General features: G+C 46.7%; 1 pseudogene; it reads left to right on the top strand.

Moving 5' to 3' along the window:
• The first annotated feature begins 2758 nt into the window (after positions 1-2758).
• LOC117438265 (putative solute carrier family 22 member 31) lies at positions 2759-4496 on the top strand (annotated as a pseudogene).
• Positions 4497-17782: the final 13286 nt, after the last annotated feature.

Here is a 17782-nt window from a genome sequence, read left to right as displayed (position 1 = left end):
TTCCATGCTTTCTACTGTGAAATGGAAACTGGGGCCAAATATGAAATTCCCACAATTGTCAGAAATTTGTTTGTGAACTTGGCAGAAAATATAGCAAAAGTACTCAATATAAGTAATTGTTATGTTTGTGGAGGTACCAGTATGGGGGAACAATGGCCTTGGGAGTCGAAGGAAATTAATTTCACTGACAACAATATATGGAATTCAAGAAAAGTCCAGAGTGTGAAACAATGGGCACTACAGACGAGTATCATTGGCCAAAAACTGTTGGCAAAAGCCCCCTGGGAGACAAGGGAAAAACAAACAAACAAACAAAAAAAAACCCACCCAAAACCAACAACAACAAAAACCACCCCCAAAAAAACCCCCAAAATACAGTGGGGGATTTAACTTGTGAAAATAGTAAAATTTTGAATGAAACAATAAAAAAAAAAATGAACAACCCAGGGCCATCCTTCGGATATTGCAGATGGAGGGAAATATTGGACTTTAAATAAGAATCCTGGGGATAAGTGGGAAGCTCCAGAAGGACTATATTGGATCTGTGGTAAACATGCATACTCTGAATTACCTGGGAATTGGCCCGGAATATGTGTTTTGGGAACCAATCGTCCAAGTTTCTTTTTATTACCAATACGTATGGGGGAATGATTAAGGGTGCCAGTCTATTCTGATGCATCTGAAATATCCCGGGCAAAAAGGGACCTACAGATTGGAAACGGGAGAGATGATCAGTGGCCCCCAGAGCGAATTTTTGCATATTACAATCCTGCCTCCTGGGCTGAGGATGGATCCTGGGGATACAGGACTCCTATATATATATATATGTTAAATCGCATAATTAGGCTGCAAGCAGTCCTGGAAATTGTGACTAACAAAACTGGTGATGCATTAACCATATTAGCCAAACAGAACAGCAAAATTTGTACAGCGGTATATCAAAATCACTTAGCCCTGGATTACCTCTTGGCCCAGGAAAGGGGTGTGTGGGGGAAATTCAATCTATCTAACTGTTGTTTACAGATAGATGATGAAGGAAAAGCTATCAAAAAGATAATTACTGAAATGGAAAAGGTCACACATGTTCCCATTCAAATCGGGAAAGGATTTAACTTGGATATGAAAAAATGGTGGAACAATAACTGGTGGAACTTTGGGGGGGAAAGAGGAATTCTGCTGGGTTTTGTTTTGCTAATAACTGGTTTACTTGTTGTACCTTGTGTTGTTCCCCTGATGAGTAGAATGGTTCGTAGGACCATAGAACAATTACGGGTTTAAATAATTACTCCTGAAGGAACATAATAAAAAATCAAAATGTTAAAAATTCGGTCTCGTGATGATCCGTTTGAGGAGGCAAAACTAATCTTTGGAAAAAAAAAAGAGCAAATGAGAAAAGCCAGAAATGGAAATTATGGCTCAAGCCAAATGGATTAAGAAAAAGAAAAAGGGGGGAATTGTGATAAACACATAAATGTATGGGCTTTCACAAATCACAGGTGTGGTTATGTGGATATAACTGTACGAGTTTACAATAACAGAAACAAAGCTCGCTAAGACACAAGATTAGACAACAAGATAAAAAAGGGTCAGAACTCTTGAGCAAAACGGAGTCACATAGTAAAAGAATCTGTAAAGGTAAAGAAAGAGGGGGCAGGGCTTGATATAAGAAAAGCTAGTGCCCGGAAAATATAAAGTACTTTTTAGCTTAACTTAGGTTGTAGAAAGAGAACAATGTTCATGTTGTAAGTCTGTGGAATTTAGTAGCCCCACTAAACATGAGTTAATTGTTTCACACTAGCCTTCTAAAGTATCTTTAGCCTTAAAGAACAATGTTTGTGTTGTAAGTCTGTGGTGAGATAACAGGATTTAGTGACCCCACTGAACATAAATGAGTTATTTCACACCATCCTTCTACTTATCAGTTTAGAGACAGAGCCTCCCAAACATCTGCTAGCTTGAGATACTCCTTGTCTGCCCGACCTGCAATAAATTTTGCAGGAAGGTCACTAGTTATCAGAATAAATGCTAGTTATCAGAATAATTACAGATAGGGCTGGTTTCAGCTAGTTGTGTGATTACTGGGGTGTCCAACTGTGCCAAAGGTGAAAAGTACACTGTGAGGAAGACTGCTTGCTTCATCTTGAAGACCCCTACTCACAAGAGGAAGACTGCTTACTTCATCCTCAAGACCCTTGCCCACAATTATTGAAGAGCAGTGTGCAGACACCAAGAGGAGGAGACTTATGATAATAAGTTCCTGGACCTAGTTATAATATTCCCTGCCTATATGTGGGAATTATGACTATGTATGTGACTAATGCAATAGTGAAAGTATATAAACCTGTAACAAATACTAATCACTTGCTCCTCTGGCCACGGTCGTGCTCCCAGCGCTGTTTGCTTTTGCTTTTTTGACTTTGTCCCTCAATAAAACCTTGTTAGCTTGTTTAGAGGAGTGAGTTCGTATTCTACAAACTGGACCAGGATGGGGGGGTTGGGTGGCGAACAGGGCTTGGAGGGGGGCGAACCGGGCTGGGGGCTGGACTGGTCTTGGAGATTTAACTGGTGTGGAGTGAACCCGGAGCTTACAGGGCTGACTGGCGAAAGGCAGAGCCCCGGGGAGGGGGGTGAGTCAGTCCACGGCGGGCGGGGCTGGGGCCGGGCGGGGCGGTCCCCGCGGTCTTCGGTCGGCCCCGATGCTGCCCCCACCTGCCCGCGGAGCCGGAGCCCGATCTCAGTCTGTCGGTCGCGGAGAGCGATGCCGTCGGGGGGTGTCGGCCGCGGGGCCGGCGGGCGGCAAGGGGTTGGGCGCCGTGCTTGGCGCTGGGGCTGGGCTGGGCGCTGGGCGCTGGGCACCGCCCCCCCCCCACAACACCACTGCCACCCCGATGTTGCACTCTTGTCGCCGCTGCGCCGCCTGGCGGTGGCCGCCCTGCTCTGCGCCTCCATCCCGCGCCTCTGCGGCGGCTGGAACCCCTGCCAGCTACTACGTGTATCGCGGCACCGGTCGGCCCAACGGCACCGGGCCCTGCACACGCGGCTGGCACTGCTCCCTGCCCGCCACCGGCCTCCTCCCGGGTAAATGTTTGCTCAGGTTTGAACTTGGTTTCTGGGCAGCATCGCTTTGAAGCCGGGAATGGGAGATCAGTGCCAGAGGGGTGTCAGGCCCGTGGGGAGCCTTGTAACATCAACACTCGTGTCCCAGTGGCCCAGCGCTGCTGCTGGAGTCACCACCCTGGCTGCTGGCTACACAGCAGCTGGAGAGGGTCAGGAAGACCCTGCAAGCACTGGCCAAAGGCAATGGCTCCAGCTCTGACGACAGCTCCTGTCAACCAGGAAAGCCTCCACCTGGGTGCATGGTGGGGGCTGCTGAGGGCAACACAGCCACCAGGCCCCCTCCCTAAAGCTGTGGTGGTGGGATAGTGACAGTTCTATCCCGGGTTCCCCTGTCCCTGCAAAGCTGGAAAACCTGTCTGAGGGGGTCTCCGCAGCCCTGGTACCATGCCCTCTGCGAGATCTTCAGCACCAGGGTCATCTGGAAGAAAAGTGTCATCCTCGGCTTCACAATGTGAGCAGGCAAGGGGGTGCTGGGGGGGGGGGGGGGGGTGGTCCTGCCACAGCCCCCTGATCCCGCTGTCTCACAGGTTCATCAGCACTGGCATCCACCTGCAACCTGGCCCCCCACCTACCCCACTTCTTCTCCTGCTACTTAGTGCTGGTGGGCACCAAGGCGACTGCCTGCCTCTTCTTTTTCTTGACAGCTGAGCGCTTTGGGCAGCATGCTGTCCTCCTGCTCTGCACCATCCTCACAGGCATCTCTTCCCTCCTGCTGCTGGCCCTCACCCAGTGTAAGGATGGACCGGGTACCCCCACTCTCCTGGCTGGGGTTAGGAACATGATGCTTGGGGTGGTTTTGTGCAAGATTCGACCCCTGACGGTGCTTTTCCCCCTCACCCAGACCTGCTGGACCTCATCATCCTGACCTCATCTGTGGTTGGCATCACCGCATCCCATGCCATCACCATGCTCAGCATCTTCTTTGCCAGCAAGGTCCTCCCCCCTGTGGTCAGGTAAGGGGGGAGCAACCACCCTACCCACGCTACCTGGGCAGGGTCCCCTGGGTCCCTTCTGAGTGCATTTCCCCTGCAGGGGTGCTGGGCTGGGCCTGGTCGTGGGGGCCAGTTTCATGAGCAAGGCATTTTCCCCCATCACTGCCATCCCCAACAGCCATAGCTTCTTGCACCATATCGTCTTCACCTTCTTCGGCATCCTCACCATCCTCAGCATCATGCTACTGCCAGAAACCTAGGGCCGCAGCCTGCCCCAATCCCTGCAGGACAGCGAGAGCCACTGCTGGTCCGCCCTCTTCCACCGGCTGTCCCACAAGGACCACATGCCCCTGCTCATCCCCCTACGGCATCCCCCATGACTACACCCACCTCACCACCTCCACCAAGAGGATGCTGGGCTCTCTGGCCATCCCCCATGAGATATAGCCGTGCCCCCCACCCCACACCAGGGTTTCTCCACTGCTGGGGGGGGTGAGCATGGTGCTGTGACCCCCATCGGTGGATGCTTGGTGGATGATGGGGTGCAACGGGACATATGCAATGGCAGGGATAGGGGGAGCAGCACACCCACCCCACAGTGGGGCCAGGTCCTCCCCCAGGACGAGCTGTGCTGGGAGTCCTGGGGTGGGGGGGGGCTTGCGGCAGTGGCTTGCAGGCTGCCAATAAAAGAAGTGCCTTGTTTCTATGGGCAGCTGGTGAGTTTGGGGTCCCACATGGTGCCCCTGCTACCGGCCCCCTTCTCTGGGATCTTTATTATGAGGGTGACCCGGGTTCCCCAGCTCTATGGGGCTTGTCCCTGGGGCATTCCCCCCAACAGGGCTGCCTGTGTCCCCAGCCGCTGCTTTCCTGGGATTTGCATGTTGTCCTGTGAGCACTGCAGCAGCCCTTTGCACAGAGCCTGCTGGTGCCTGCGCACCCACACGGCCCCCAGCCCCACAAACACTGCAGGTTGTGCCTGGCCAAGAATGGCCTGTCCAGTCTGTTTCCCTACAAACCCTGGATTCCTCTGCACTGGAAAACTGCAGGCAGCTTTGCCTTTTTCTGCAGAAGTGGTGGAGTGGGAAGCTCCAAAGAGACTGGGCTGGGAATGGCAAGGTGCTGGTGCCAGCAGAGCTACCTGGATATGGGCTGGAAGAGGACAGACTGACACCAGGAGGTCCCTGAAACCAACTGAGAGAGTCACTGGGTTTCTCCCCTTAACTGGGTCTCCATGACTGCATTTCTGGATCCAGCTGGGAAGTGCAGTGCTGATCAGGGTGTTCCCAACCAAGCCAAGTGTCCTGGGTTCAGCAGTAGCAGTCATTTTTCTCCTTCTTAGTAGCTGGTGCAGTGCTGTGTTTTTGACTTTAGGCCTGGGAACAGCGCTGATAACACCGATGTTTTTAGTTGTTGCTAAGTAATGTTTACTCCGATCAAGGACTTTCTGAGTCTCATGTTCTAACAGGGAGGAGGGGAAGCCGGGAGGAAGCAGAGACAGGACACCTGACCCGAACTAACCAAAGAGGTATTCCATACCACAGCACGACATGTCCAGTATATAAACTGGGGGAGTTACCCAGAACGGCTAGATCACTGCTCAGGTCGGGCTTGGTATCGATCGGCGGGTGGTGAGCAGTTGTATTGTCTTCCCTTGTTATTTCCCTTATCATTATTATTATTGGTGGTAGCAGTAGTGGTTTGTGTTATACCTTAGTTACTGGACTGTTCTTATCTCAACCCGTGAGAGCTACATTCTTTTGATTCTCCTCCGAATCCCTCTGGGAGTGGGGAGAGGAAGGGGAGGGGAGTGAGTGAGCGGCTGCATGGCATTGAGTTACCAGCTGGGGTTAAACAACGACAGTTCTTTTTGGCACCCAGCGTGGGGCCCGAAGGTTTGAAAAAATGACAGATCTGACCAGAGTGTGTCTAATTATATTTGTGATAAGCATTCATTGTTTTGGATTAATAGTCACTTGTCATAATGCTCATTTATTGGCTTTCAAAGTTGTTGGTCTTGATCTCAGAGTTTCAGCATGTCGTCCCTTACTTACAGCCGGTTTTTGCTGTGCTAGTGTTTATCGGCTGGGGGCTTTGGGCTAAGGTTCCTGTTTCATTGTACATTATGGTAATGACTAGTAATACAATAGAATCATTGATCATGAAACTGTTCTGGCTTATGTTCCCAGTGTGGTCACCACTTTTATACTTTGGGAGGTATATAATAGAAGTGCTTAGCAATTACACCTCTTTATCCTCCTCGGGTGGTCAACCTGTGAGGGAGACATACACTTACGTTCCGAAGGTTTTGAATGGCCCTTAGGTACCCTTGAGACCTGTTTGCTAATTGTGATGGGGATCACTATGTTGGCACACATACTTAGTGTTTTTTACCAACAACCATTTTATCTGATCTCAAGAGTTAAGCAGAGTCGGGTTTGGGCCTTGCCTAGGGTTAGATGACGATATAGGAGGACCAAGAGATTTTCCACGAGGCTGGACAGTTATGAGTGGCAGGGTTTGTGGGATAGTGTGGGCAAGTATCTAGGCCAGTGGGCGCCTCCAGTGAATTTCACCACTGCACAAGTGCAAAATCCAGAAAAATTAGTAAAACGCTTAAATGAGGTGTGTTGTCATCCTGATCATACCAGAGAGGGACAAATCATGGCAACGTGCTGGGGCCTGGCCTACGCTTACAGAGCCCTGTTCAACACTATCCAGAACCTTCAAAAGGAAAAAAATGTCCCTGGATCTGATGGCAAAGCAACAGACAGTGCATCTACTCCAGCTCCAAGCACAGCAGTTACACCAGCCCCAGCGACAAGTACCGTAGCTACTCCAGCTCCAAGCACAGCAGCTACACCAGCCCCAGCGACAAGTACAGTAGCTACTCAAACTTCAATCACAACAGACAGCGCAGCTATTCCAACTCCAAGTACACTAGCTACACCAGAGGACCAATTCATGCCAATATCGGTTGCCCCTGTATGAAAGGGGAAAAGCAAAACAGAGGCAGGAAAGACGAAGAAAGATGAAGAAACAATGCACTTACTACCCAGGACAGCATCTGAGCAGGAGTTATTAGTATGTGAATCAGAGGAAGAAGAGGAAGAAGAGGTGACGTCTCGACCCCAGATCTCAACTGAGCTACAGAACATGTGAAGAGGTTTTACCCATCCGTCAGCCAGGGGAGCACATCATGACCTGGTTGCTCTGATGCTGGGACAATGGGGCCGATAGTCATGAACTAGAAGGTAGGGAGGCCAAGCAGCTGGCATCACTTGCTAGGGAAGGAGGAATTGACAAAGCAATTGCAAGAAAGAAAATGTCCCTCAGCCTTTGGAAGCGTCTCTTGACAGCTGTGAAAGAAAGGTTTCCATACAAGGACGATGTTATTATGTCATTTGGCCAAGTGGACTACTCTAGAGAAAGGCATCCAGTCTCTGAGGGAATCAACCATTATAGAAATGATCTATCACATCAAGCCAAATAATGGGGATGTACCCATAGATCCAGATGAAGTAGAATTTACACGACCCATGTGGCAGAAATTTACACGGAATGCCTAGTCATCATATGCCCATTCACTGGCAACAGTAACCTGGAATGACATAGTACCACTAACAGTGGATTAAATGATTCATAAACTCCGAGAGTTTGAAGACAATCTTACCCCTTCCATCATTTCAGTTGTGGAAAAACTGTCCCAGGACCTCAGACAATTGAGAGACGATCTATCTGATCTATCCAGCTCCTCACGTGTACCAAAACACTTCTCAGCTATTAACAAAAGGCGTCCCACTGCTCGAGAGAGAAGATACAGAAGGTATACGCCACAGGCCACCCTATGCTTTTACCTGCGGGATCATGGGGAAGACATGACAAAGTGGGATGGAAAACCTACCTCAGCTTTGGAGGAAAAGGTGCGTGAATTGAAGAGGAGAACAAAAGTCAAGGCTGATCATCCCATGAAAGCTGTGCCTTCAGTCTCTGGTGAGCAGGTTCCCAAATGGAGTGGAAGAGCTGATTTTACTCCAGCTCCTGTGATAAAGAAGAAGAATCCCTTTGCACAAGACTTAAGTGTCCAATGTTGTGATGACTATTAGAGGGGCCCTGCCTCCAGCCAGGTGGAGGTAGGGGACAGTCGAATTTAATGGACTGTGTGGATCAGATGGCCTGGCACATCAGTCCCGCAGAAGTATAAGGCTCTAGTAGGTACCAGCGGCAATATCGCACCAACTGAGACTCCCTGATTCCCATCCATAAGCTGATCTGTAGACTGGAGAGTCAAGGAGTGATCAGTAGGACCCACTCACCCTTTAATAGCCCCGTATGGCCAGTGCAAAAGTCTAACGGAGAGTGAAGACTAACAGTAGACTATTGTGGCCTGAATGAAGTCAAACCACCCTTGAGAGCTGCCATACCGGACATGCTAGAACTTCAGTATGAACTGGAGTCAAAGGCAGCCAAGTGGGATGCCACGACTGATATTGCCAATGCATTTTTCTCAATTCCTTTGTCAGGAGAGTGCAGGCCACAGTTCGCTTTTAGGTGGAGGGGCGTCCAGTACACTTGGAACCAACAGCCCCAGGGGTGAAACACAGCCCTACCATCTGCCATGGACTGATCCAGACTGTTCACAACGTCTGTCACACCAGGGTGATGCCTAGTGCAGAACGTCAAACAGACCACCTCCTTATGCGTTGCAAACTTAACCTCCACTTTGAGCCCAAACGTAAGAGGGGGGGCATTCCGAGGAGGAGGCTCAAAGTTAATAATCTTCAAATAGCCTCAGTGAGAGACAGCTTTCAGGCTAACCTTGAAACTAGGCTTGAAAACTATCTTATAGATTCTTCTCCTGAAGCACTTTGGCAACATATTAAAAATAGCATCCTGCAGTCCTCCGAATAATCCCTTGGGTTCTCCTTAAAGAAAAACAAAGACTGGTTTGACGATAGCAATCAGGAGGTCCAGGAATTGATGACAAAAAAGAGATGTGCCCCTCAAGCACACCTCGCTCAGCCATTTTGCCATGTAAGAAAAGCAACCTTTTGTCTTGCATGCAGTAAACTCCAACAGAAACTTTGAGATATAGCTGTGCCCCCCACCCCACACCAGGTTTTCTCCAGTGCTGGGGGGGCTGAGCATGGTGCTGTGACCCCCATCGGTGGGTGCTTGTGGGGACGATGAGGTGCACTGGGGGGGTGGATGAACGTAAGTGTATGTCTCCCTCACAGGTTGACCACCCGAGGAGGATAAAGAGGTGTAATTGCTAAGCACTTCTATTATATACCTCCCAAAGTATAAAAGTGGTGACCACACTGGGAACATAAGCCAGAACAGTTTCATGATCAATGATTCTATTGTATTACTAGTCATTACCATAATGTACAATGAAACAGGAACCTTAGCCCAAAGCCCCCAGCCGATAAACACTAGCACAGCAAAAACCGGCTGTAAGTAAGGGACGACATGCTGAAACTCTGAGATCAAGACCAACAACTTTGAAAGCCAATAAATGAGCATTATGACAAGTGACTATTAATCCAAAACAATGAATGCTTATGAGAAATATAAATACGATTAGACACACTCTGGTCAGATCTGTCATTATCTCAACCCTTTGGGTCCCACATTGGGTGCCAAAAAGAACTGTCATGGTTTAAACTCAGTCAGCTACGCACCCTTGCTCGCTCACTCTCTCCCCTTTCCTCCCACCCCTGCTCCTGGAGGGGTGGGGAGGTAAATCGAAAAAATGTAGCTCCCACAGGTTGAGATAAGAACAGTCCAGTAACTAAGGTATAACACAAACCACTACTGCTACCACCAATAATAATAAAGGAAATAACAAGGGAAGAGAATACAATACCACCTGCCGATACCCAGCCCGACTGAGCAGTGAAGTAGCCCTTCTGGGTAACTGCCCCCATTTTACATCCTGGGCATGACGTGCTGTGGTATGGAATACCTGTTTAGTTAGTTTGGGTCAGGTGTCCTGTCTCTGCTCCCTCCCAGCTTCCCCTCCTCCCTGTTAGAACATGAGACTCAGAAAGTCCTTGATCAGAGTAAACATTACTTAGTAACAACTAAAAACATCAGTGTTATCAGTGCTGTTCCCAGGCCTAAAGTCAAAAACACAGCACTGCACCAGCTACTAAGATGGAGAAAAAATGACTGCTACTCCTGAACCTAGGGGGGGAGTGAGCAAGCGAGACTGCATGGCTGACTGAGTTTAAACCACGACAGTAGGTGCTGCAGAGCAGGGTGAGAGACTTGTAAAAAAAAAAAATAGTACCTCCCTAGCAGAAAAATACATTGTTCACATCACTAAAAAAAACCCAAACCATCTATAAAAAGGCACAAAGGCAGTGGGACCACAAGTCCATGTCCTTGTGTCTGATCTCGATTGGGACCTGAAGACATGGGATGGAGATATTTGGGGTATCAGTGAGTCAGAATCAAATACCAACGATGAGGCAGACGTGAAAGAAAAAAAGAAAAAAGAAGGAATTGGTGTAGCTCCTGTGTTTAAACGTAAGATGATTACCAGGTCAAATGGAGAAATAAGAACAGACATATTGATAGACTATAGTCCCGAGGAGATTAGTAATTTATTGGATAAATACAAACAGAAATTGAGGAATGCTAGGTAGGAGTGTAAAATGGATCCATTCCCTATGAGACAGGACCAATGTGCATACTGTAAAAGAGATTAAATATTGGAAATGGGAAAGCCCCAAATTAAATGATCCCCAGGTAGCTCCAGTGTTGGACTAGACCTAGATTGATGTAGGGTTCTTAAAGAGCCAAGGCCACGTAGTGAGCGATTCCAATACCCTGAGCCTTGTTACTGTAAAGTAAGAAGATTCTTGGCAGGCATAAGCAAGGTCAATTGTCTTGTTAGGCCTCTGTAATTTTCCACTGAAAACGTGCAGAGAATGATCTCTGCCAAGGTTGTAGTTTCCCACTGTATTTTTAGAGTAAGGTATTTAATCACAATTATAACAAGTTATAAACATTAGCTTTGTAAATGGTAGTAACCTCTAGACTAACCAATTAGAGCTCAGTATCCAAGGCTGTTACATAAGGGTGTAAGGATATAAAAAGAGCACTGTATCGGAATAAAGTTTGGCAATCGTTTGATCACATTGATCGCCTCCGTGTTGTCCGTGACTCCTGCATCAACAGATTGTTGGAGACCTGGGGAATGTACCCTAGTGGATCCACTGGTTGAATTAAAGCTAGGGACCAGAGAAAGTGAGGTGGAATTTTTAGTGGGTACAGGAACAACCTATTTGGTGTTAAATCAGTTTGACTCTGTTGGGAAAATAATCTCTTACAGTTGTGGGAGCTACTGGCTGCCAAGAAAAAGTGTTTTTTCTGAAACCCTTAAAGTACAAATTGGTAAAGCGAGTAGGAATGCATAAATTTTTACTAGGGCGAGATTTATTAGAACGTTTGGAAGCAACCACAATGTTTACAGAGGGAGAAATTGAATTAAGAGTTAAAGACTGTCATGGGTTCAGCAGTAGCTCATGCTCTGCCAGTGAGGAGGGAGAGAACAATTAATTGAAGTCCTGAGTTTATCTTTAATTCAATAGAAAAGCGAAAAGGAGGACCTCCTTGAAATAGAAGAAATCTTTAATTAGGTATATCTAGGAGTATGGGCATCTGAAGTTCCAGGTAAGGCAAAAAATGCTTTGCCTGTTAAAGTAGAAATAAAAAGGGGGCCCGCCCAATTAGAATAAAATAGTATCCCTGATAATTAGGATCAGAAGGGAATCGAAGAAATCATTGATAAATTTTTTAAATATAGATTGCTAATTGAATAAAGAAACAAGATTAAAAGAGTTATAGGTTAGTTCAGGATTTAAGGGCAATCAATGAAATTGTGGGGGATATTAGCATGAAAACTGAAATCATGGAATGTACCCTATAGTAGTTATATTGCTAATGTAAATCTGTATGTGCTTTGCCATGGCAGCGACTTCTTATTGGATGAGGCAGATAAAACTCTGCATTGACAATGAGGTACAAGGACTGATGTTGGTCAAATGCCTCCTACCATAGTCAAGAACAAGACTGGGTTGGCCTCTGTGTTTGCCACCAAGAAGAACCTTTAGCTCCGCTGTTGGCTGCAACCCAGTAGGCATTGAGTGGTGGGAACATATGCCATGCCAGACCTTGATGTGAGGGATGGACTCCTCTGTTACAAGATTTAATAATAATTAATAATTATTAGTAATAATACCTATTGCAGATGGGACATGTGTGTACCATGGTAGGTTTTATCAAATATTTGCAGATTGCTGGCAGTGTCACCATGGGTCCCCATCCCAGATGGGTACCATGGGCTGGGACTGGAGCATCATCAGGCGATGCACAGGGTGTGCAGGGCTATCAGATTTAAAATTTTTTTTAGTCACCACTCCTGATGAATATTTCAGGTGAAAAGGAATAGCATGCATTAATTATTACAAAGAGATGTCTTTAGGAGAAAATTATTTTGAAATTCAGTTTAATTTCATTGCAATGCTCTGCAAACAGGAAGGGAGTATGTGTGTGTAATTAGCTCTTGGGAAGATGGCATGCCTGGGAAGATGGCATGCCTTTGTTACAAGCCATTAGTGATGCAGACTGCATAATGACAGAATACAATCAATTCACAGCTGCAGGCTCTTACAGGGAGAGAATGATCTTAAATAGAAATCAATATAAATTAAACTTAACCCTTTCACTAGCTGAGCACAACTCAGAGCTAGGCATAAGGGGGGGTTGGGGGGGTTGGAGGGTGCCTGGCTACCCTCACCAGTGTCAGATCCCTGGCCAGGCTGCCTCCCTGACATCCCCCACAGCTGTCTAGGGGGGATTTTAATTCTCTTCCCCATCCTGTTACCGCACTCTCTGCCTTTCTTGCCTTTCTTTCCTCTCCTGACCGCTTGCTCCATCTATCGAGGATGTCAGGTCAATGGGGCTATTTTTTTCCCAAGCCTCATTTAGCCTGTGGTGCTGTGAGTGAGCACCATTGCCCTTCGCTTTTCTCCACCACTGTGGCAGCCTTTGGAGATCACTCAGAGGTGGAAAATGTCCCTGTGGTGGTAAAAAAACACTTCAGGGGACTGACGAGGTTGTGTCCCATCATAGCAACTGGGATCTGAAGGTTGAATTACCCCTGAGAAGCAGAGGTGGGTAACTTTGGGACCATATGGTGACTTTGGGACCATAATGGCAGAACCCAAAAGAGGCAAAGCCCAGCTGCTGCCAGGCTATAATCTACTTTATTTGCAGGTCATATGTTTCAAAGTGTTTCAAAGGTGAGGCTGAATGCATGTGCATGGTGCTCCCAAACCCCAAGCAACGGTGTTCCTGACTCCATGTTAGCATTCCTCTCACTGCCAGAACATTCATAGAATCATAGGATAGTTAGGATTGGAAAAGACCTCAAGATCATCTAGTTCCAACCCCCCTGCTATGGGCAGGGACACCTCACACTAAACCATATCACCCAAGGCTTCATCCAACCTGGTCTTGAACACTGCCAGGGATGGAGCATTCACTACCTCCCTGGGCAACCCATTCCAGTACCTCACCACCCTCACAGTAAAGAATTTCTTCCTTAGATCCAGTCTAAACCCCTGCTGTTTCAGTTTCAACTACACTACAGTCCCTAATGAATAGTCCCTCCCCAGCATCCCTGTAGGCCCCCTTCAGATACTGGAAGGCTGCTATGAGGTCTCCATGCAGCCTTCTCTTCTCCAGGCTGAACAGCCCCAACTTTCTCAGCCTGTCTTCATATGGGAAGTGCTCCAGTCCCCTGATCATCCTCGTGGCCCTCCTCTGGACTTGTTCTAACAGTTCCATGTCATTTTTATTTTGAAGACACCAGAACTGCACACAATACTCCAAGTGAGGTCTCACAAGAGCAGAGTAGAGGGGCAGGATCACCTCCTTTGACCTGCTGGTCATGCTCCTTTTGATGCAGCCCAGGATACGGTTGGCTTTCTGGGCTGTGAGTGCACACTGCTGGCTCATGTTCATTTTCTCATTGACCAACACCCCCAAGTCCTTCTCTGCAGGGCCGCACTGAATCTCATCCCTGCCCAACCTGTAGCTGTGCCTGGGATTGCTCCGACCCAGGTGTAGGACCTTGCACTTGTCATGGTTAAACTTCATAAGGTTGGCATCAGCCCACCTCATAAGCATGTCAAGGTCCCTCTGAATGGCTTTCCTTCCCTCTAGCGTACCAACAGAACCACACAGCTTGGTGTCATCGGCAAACTTGCTGAGGGCGGATTCAATTCCATTGTCCATGTCAGCAACAAAGATATTAAACAAGATTAAACAAAGATATTAAACAAGACCGGTCCCAACACCGATCTTTGAGTGCGACCATCCAGCCAGTTCTCTATCCACCAAGTGGTCCACCTATCAAATTGATGACACTCCAATTTAGAGACAATGATGTCATGTGGGACAGTGTCAAACGCTTTGCACAAGTCCAGGTAGATGACGTCAACTGCTCCACCCCGGTCCATCACTTTTATAGCCCCATCATAGAAGGCCACCAAATTGGTCAGGCAGGGTTTTCCCCTAGTAAAGCCATGCTGGCTGTCACCAAGCACCTTGTTGTTTTTCATGTGCCCTAGCATGCCTTCCAAGAGAATCTGCTCCCAGATTTTGCCAGGCACAGAGGTGAGACTGACTGGTGCCGCGGCCAGGTGGAGGGGAGAAAACACCGATACGATGTAGATTCACAAAATGCTCCGTTTATTGATTACAAGGCTGCTCTTAATATACTGTCTTACACGCGATCACGCATTACTTGATTGGCTGCTTCACTTTGCTCACGAGAGGTACACGCTCCACTTTGCCTCTCCTGATTGGTTTCACACCTTCGCTTCAGCTTAGCGTTACATCATGCTTCTGGCATCTTGTTATTGCGTTCCTGTTTTGCTGACCTTGACGCTTCCTCTTCCAGCCTGGGGTCAGAGGTTCACTTTCTCACAGCTTGCTGTAAGCCTGTTAAAGCGCCCATGCTCGACCCCCAACATCTCCCCCTCTTTTTTCAAATAAGGCGTTCGTCATCTGCTGCATGCGTTGCATAATACATTGTAACAAACAAGGTCCAAAAAACAAAATTAACATAATTATTATTGGTCCGCTAAACATCATGATTAAACTCCTTAACCAACTACTTATTCCTAACGATTTTAACCAAGAGTCTATAGGATTTGTTTCTACAGTATTTTCCTTAAGTTCAAACAATTTCTTGTGAATAGATTCAGAATGATCAGAAAGATTCATACAACACATGCCCAGAAGCATTCTAATGCAAAGGGGATGTGAAGCAGCTGCAGAAGTAAACTGTACAGTGTTAACAGTCAAGGAGTTACACTCCCCCTTTTTTTTTTTTTTTGATCAGACAAAAAGCCATTTATTGCAAAGCATTAACTCCTTATATACTATTGCTTACACACACCTACAGCAATTTGGCATATCATGATTGGATACTTGTCTTGAAGACCCTTAGTGACTAACATATAATTGGTTAAGCTCAGGTGTGAGAACTTGACCTCGAACGCTTGCCAACAGTCCACAGTTCTCATAACTCAGTGAATTCCAGCTTCTTCTTATCTTGCTTGCTTAGGCTTCCTCGGGCCTCTCACGGCCTTGCTGTATCCCTCGGAGTTATTCAGAGCTCATGTACCAAATGTCCATTCTCCTGTGAGAACACTGTCTCCACATCTCCCCATTTTTAGTTTTACTAAAAGTTTTTTACAATTTGGTTTGTCTGCTCTGTCACTGCTTGACTTGTGTAACATAACAACCCATTACTCTAGGCAGCATTATTTCAGTAAGATTAGTCTGATTTGAAGTCACTTGAACCTTTATAACATGTGGCATACCAGTGAATCCTACACACCATGTAACAGGATGGAATAATTGGGATTTAACAGATGTGCTCAGTATAATTGTCCATTACCCATGGTCACACATAATAGAAAAGATATTACAAAGATTTTACACAGATTTCTATCATTGCTGTTTTTTTTTTGTTTTTTTTTTTTTTTTTATGTTGCTGAGTTCTGCGGCTTTGTACGTTTCGCTGGCAGCCAGTATAGTCCTGTTGATAGCTGTACACAGCTGGGCCTACCCTTTTTCTCCTGTATGGCTCTCTGATAACAGTGGAGGCCATCCCTCACATCAAGGTCTGGCATGGCATGTGTCTCCACCGCTCTACACCTGCTGGTTGCAGCCAGCAGCAGAGCTAAAGGTTCTTCTTGGTGGCAAACACAGAGGCCAACCCAGTCTTGCCCTTGACTGTGGTAGCAGGCATTTGGTCAATCTCTGTCCTTGCACCTTGTTGTCAATGCAGAGTTTCACCTGCTTAACCCAGTAACAAGTCACTACTACAGCAAAGCACACACAGATTTACATTAGCAGAGTAACTATCACAGAGTGCATCAGCATGTTGAAGATGCTAATGACAGTGAGTGACTAACCAAAGCAATTTCTTACAGTGGAGTTCTCCCACCCTCTTAATTTGTTCCATTACTTGCTTTATAACACTACCATCATATTAGAATTTTTCTAGCTTTTACCTTAGCATTTTCTAGCAGCTGCTGCAAATTTGCATTCTTTAACATCTCTTTTACAAGTGACAAATCCATACAATACAAGGTATAGTTTCTTATTAGCAACTGGCTAGTAAATACAGGTGGTTTTATATGCAAAATCACAACCTCTAATAATAGCTACTTTACAAGTATGCATATTCAAGCTGTTAATTTTCAGTTGCCCTCAAGTGATGTTTTACAATCATTTGTTTCTCTCTATCTCATTCTGCTTGGGGTTTCATGGTCAGCTCCTGTAGCTGATGCATCAAGTTCTTCCACTCATCTTTTTTTCTTCTTTTCTTTTTTTTTTTTTTTTAAAGTCGCTCACCCTGCTTTGCACAGCTAAAACCACCGGCCTATCGGCAACTGCACTTTTGCATTAACCTTTTCTTGCCCGAAAGGTTAAACCGCTACCTGTTAAAACTTTTACATGAACCTGACAACAAAAAAATACACAGAACACTGTCTGCGCTCATTACAAACACACACAGACACACATATATGCACATGTGCACACATGGGATCCCACAAGCACACTCCACACAACTACAATATTTGAAACACAAAATCCAGACAATCATTGCTCCCACTGCACAGTCCCACATACAGGACGTGGCACAAGGATCCTGTAAAGACTATCAGGAAACCAGCTCCGAGAAGCATCATCGCAGTGCAAGGTGGCAGGCTCAACTTTAGCGGGCGTCCCCGCAGAGGCTCTGCATCCCTCACATCGCATGAGGCTTGGGCTTTTATACTGACCAAAATGCACACTCGTTCCAACACAGGTGGCCAGCCTATATCAGAAGAAGTTGCCAGCAATGCCTCTAAAGGTTTCCAAGGGTCAATAGAAACATGGACATACTTATATTTACCAACTTCTAGTACATGAGTATCACAGAGAGACTGTATCAAAGGAGTTGTATACGGGGTCCCAACTCCACGGTCTGACACATTCTGCCCGTTACCCCTGATAAGAGCATACAAGAGATTTTCCCACTGCGGGTTTTGAACCAGCATATACACCACAAGGAAACCGTGCAATACATCTGCATCCCCCACCCATCTCACTTCTCCCTTTACAGCTACCCATTTATCGTGAGGATATGGGGGATATAAATC

Source organism: Melopsittacus undulatus (genome assembly GCF_012275295.1).
Source record: "Melopsittacus undulatus isolate bMelUnd1 chromosome W unlocalized genomic scaffold, bMelUnd1.mat.Z SUPER_W_unloc_4, whole genome shotgun sequence".
NCBI lineage: Eukaryota > Metazoa > Chordata > Aves > Psittaciformes > Psittaculidae > Melopsittacus > Melopsittacus undulatus.
This window is presented reverse-complemented; position numbering and strand designations above follow the sequence as displayed.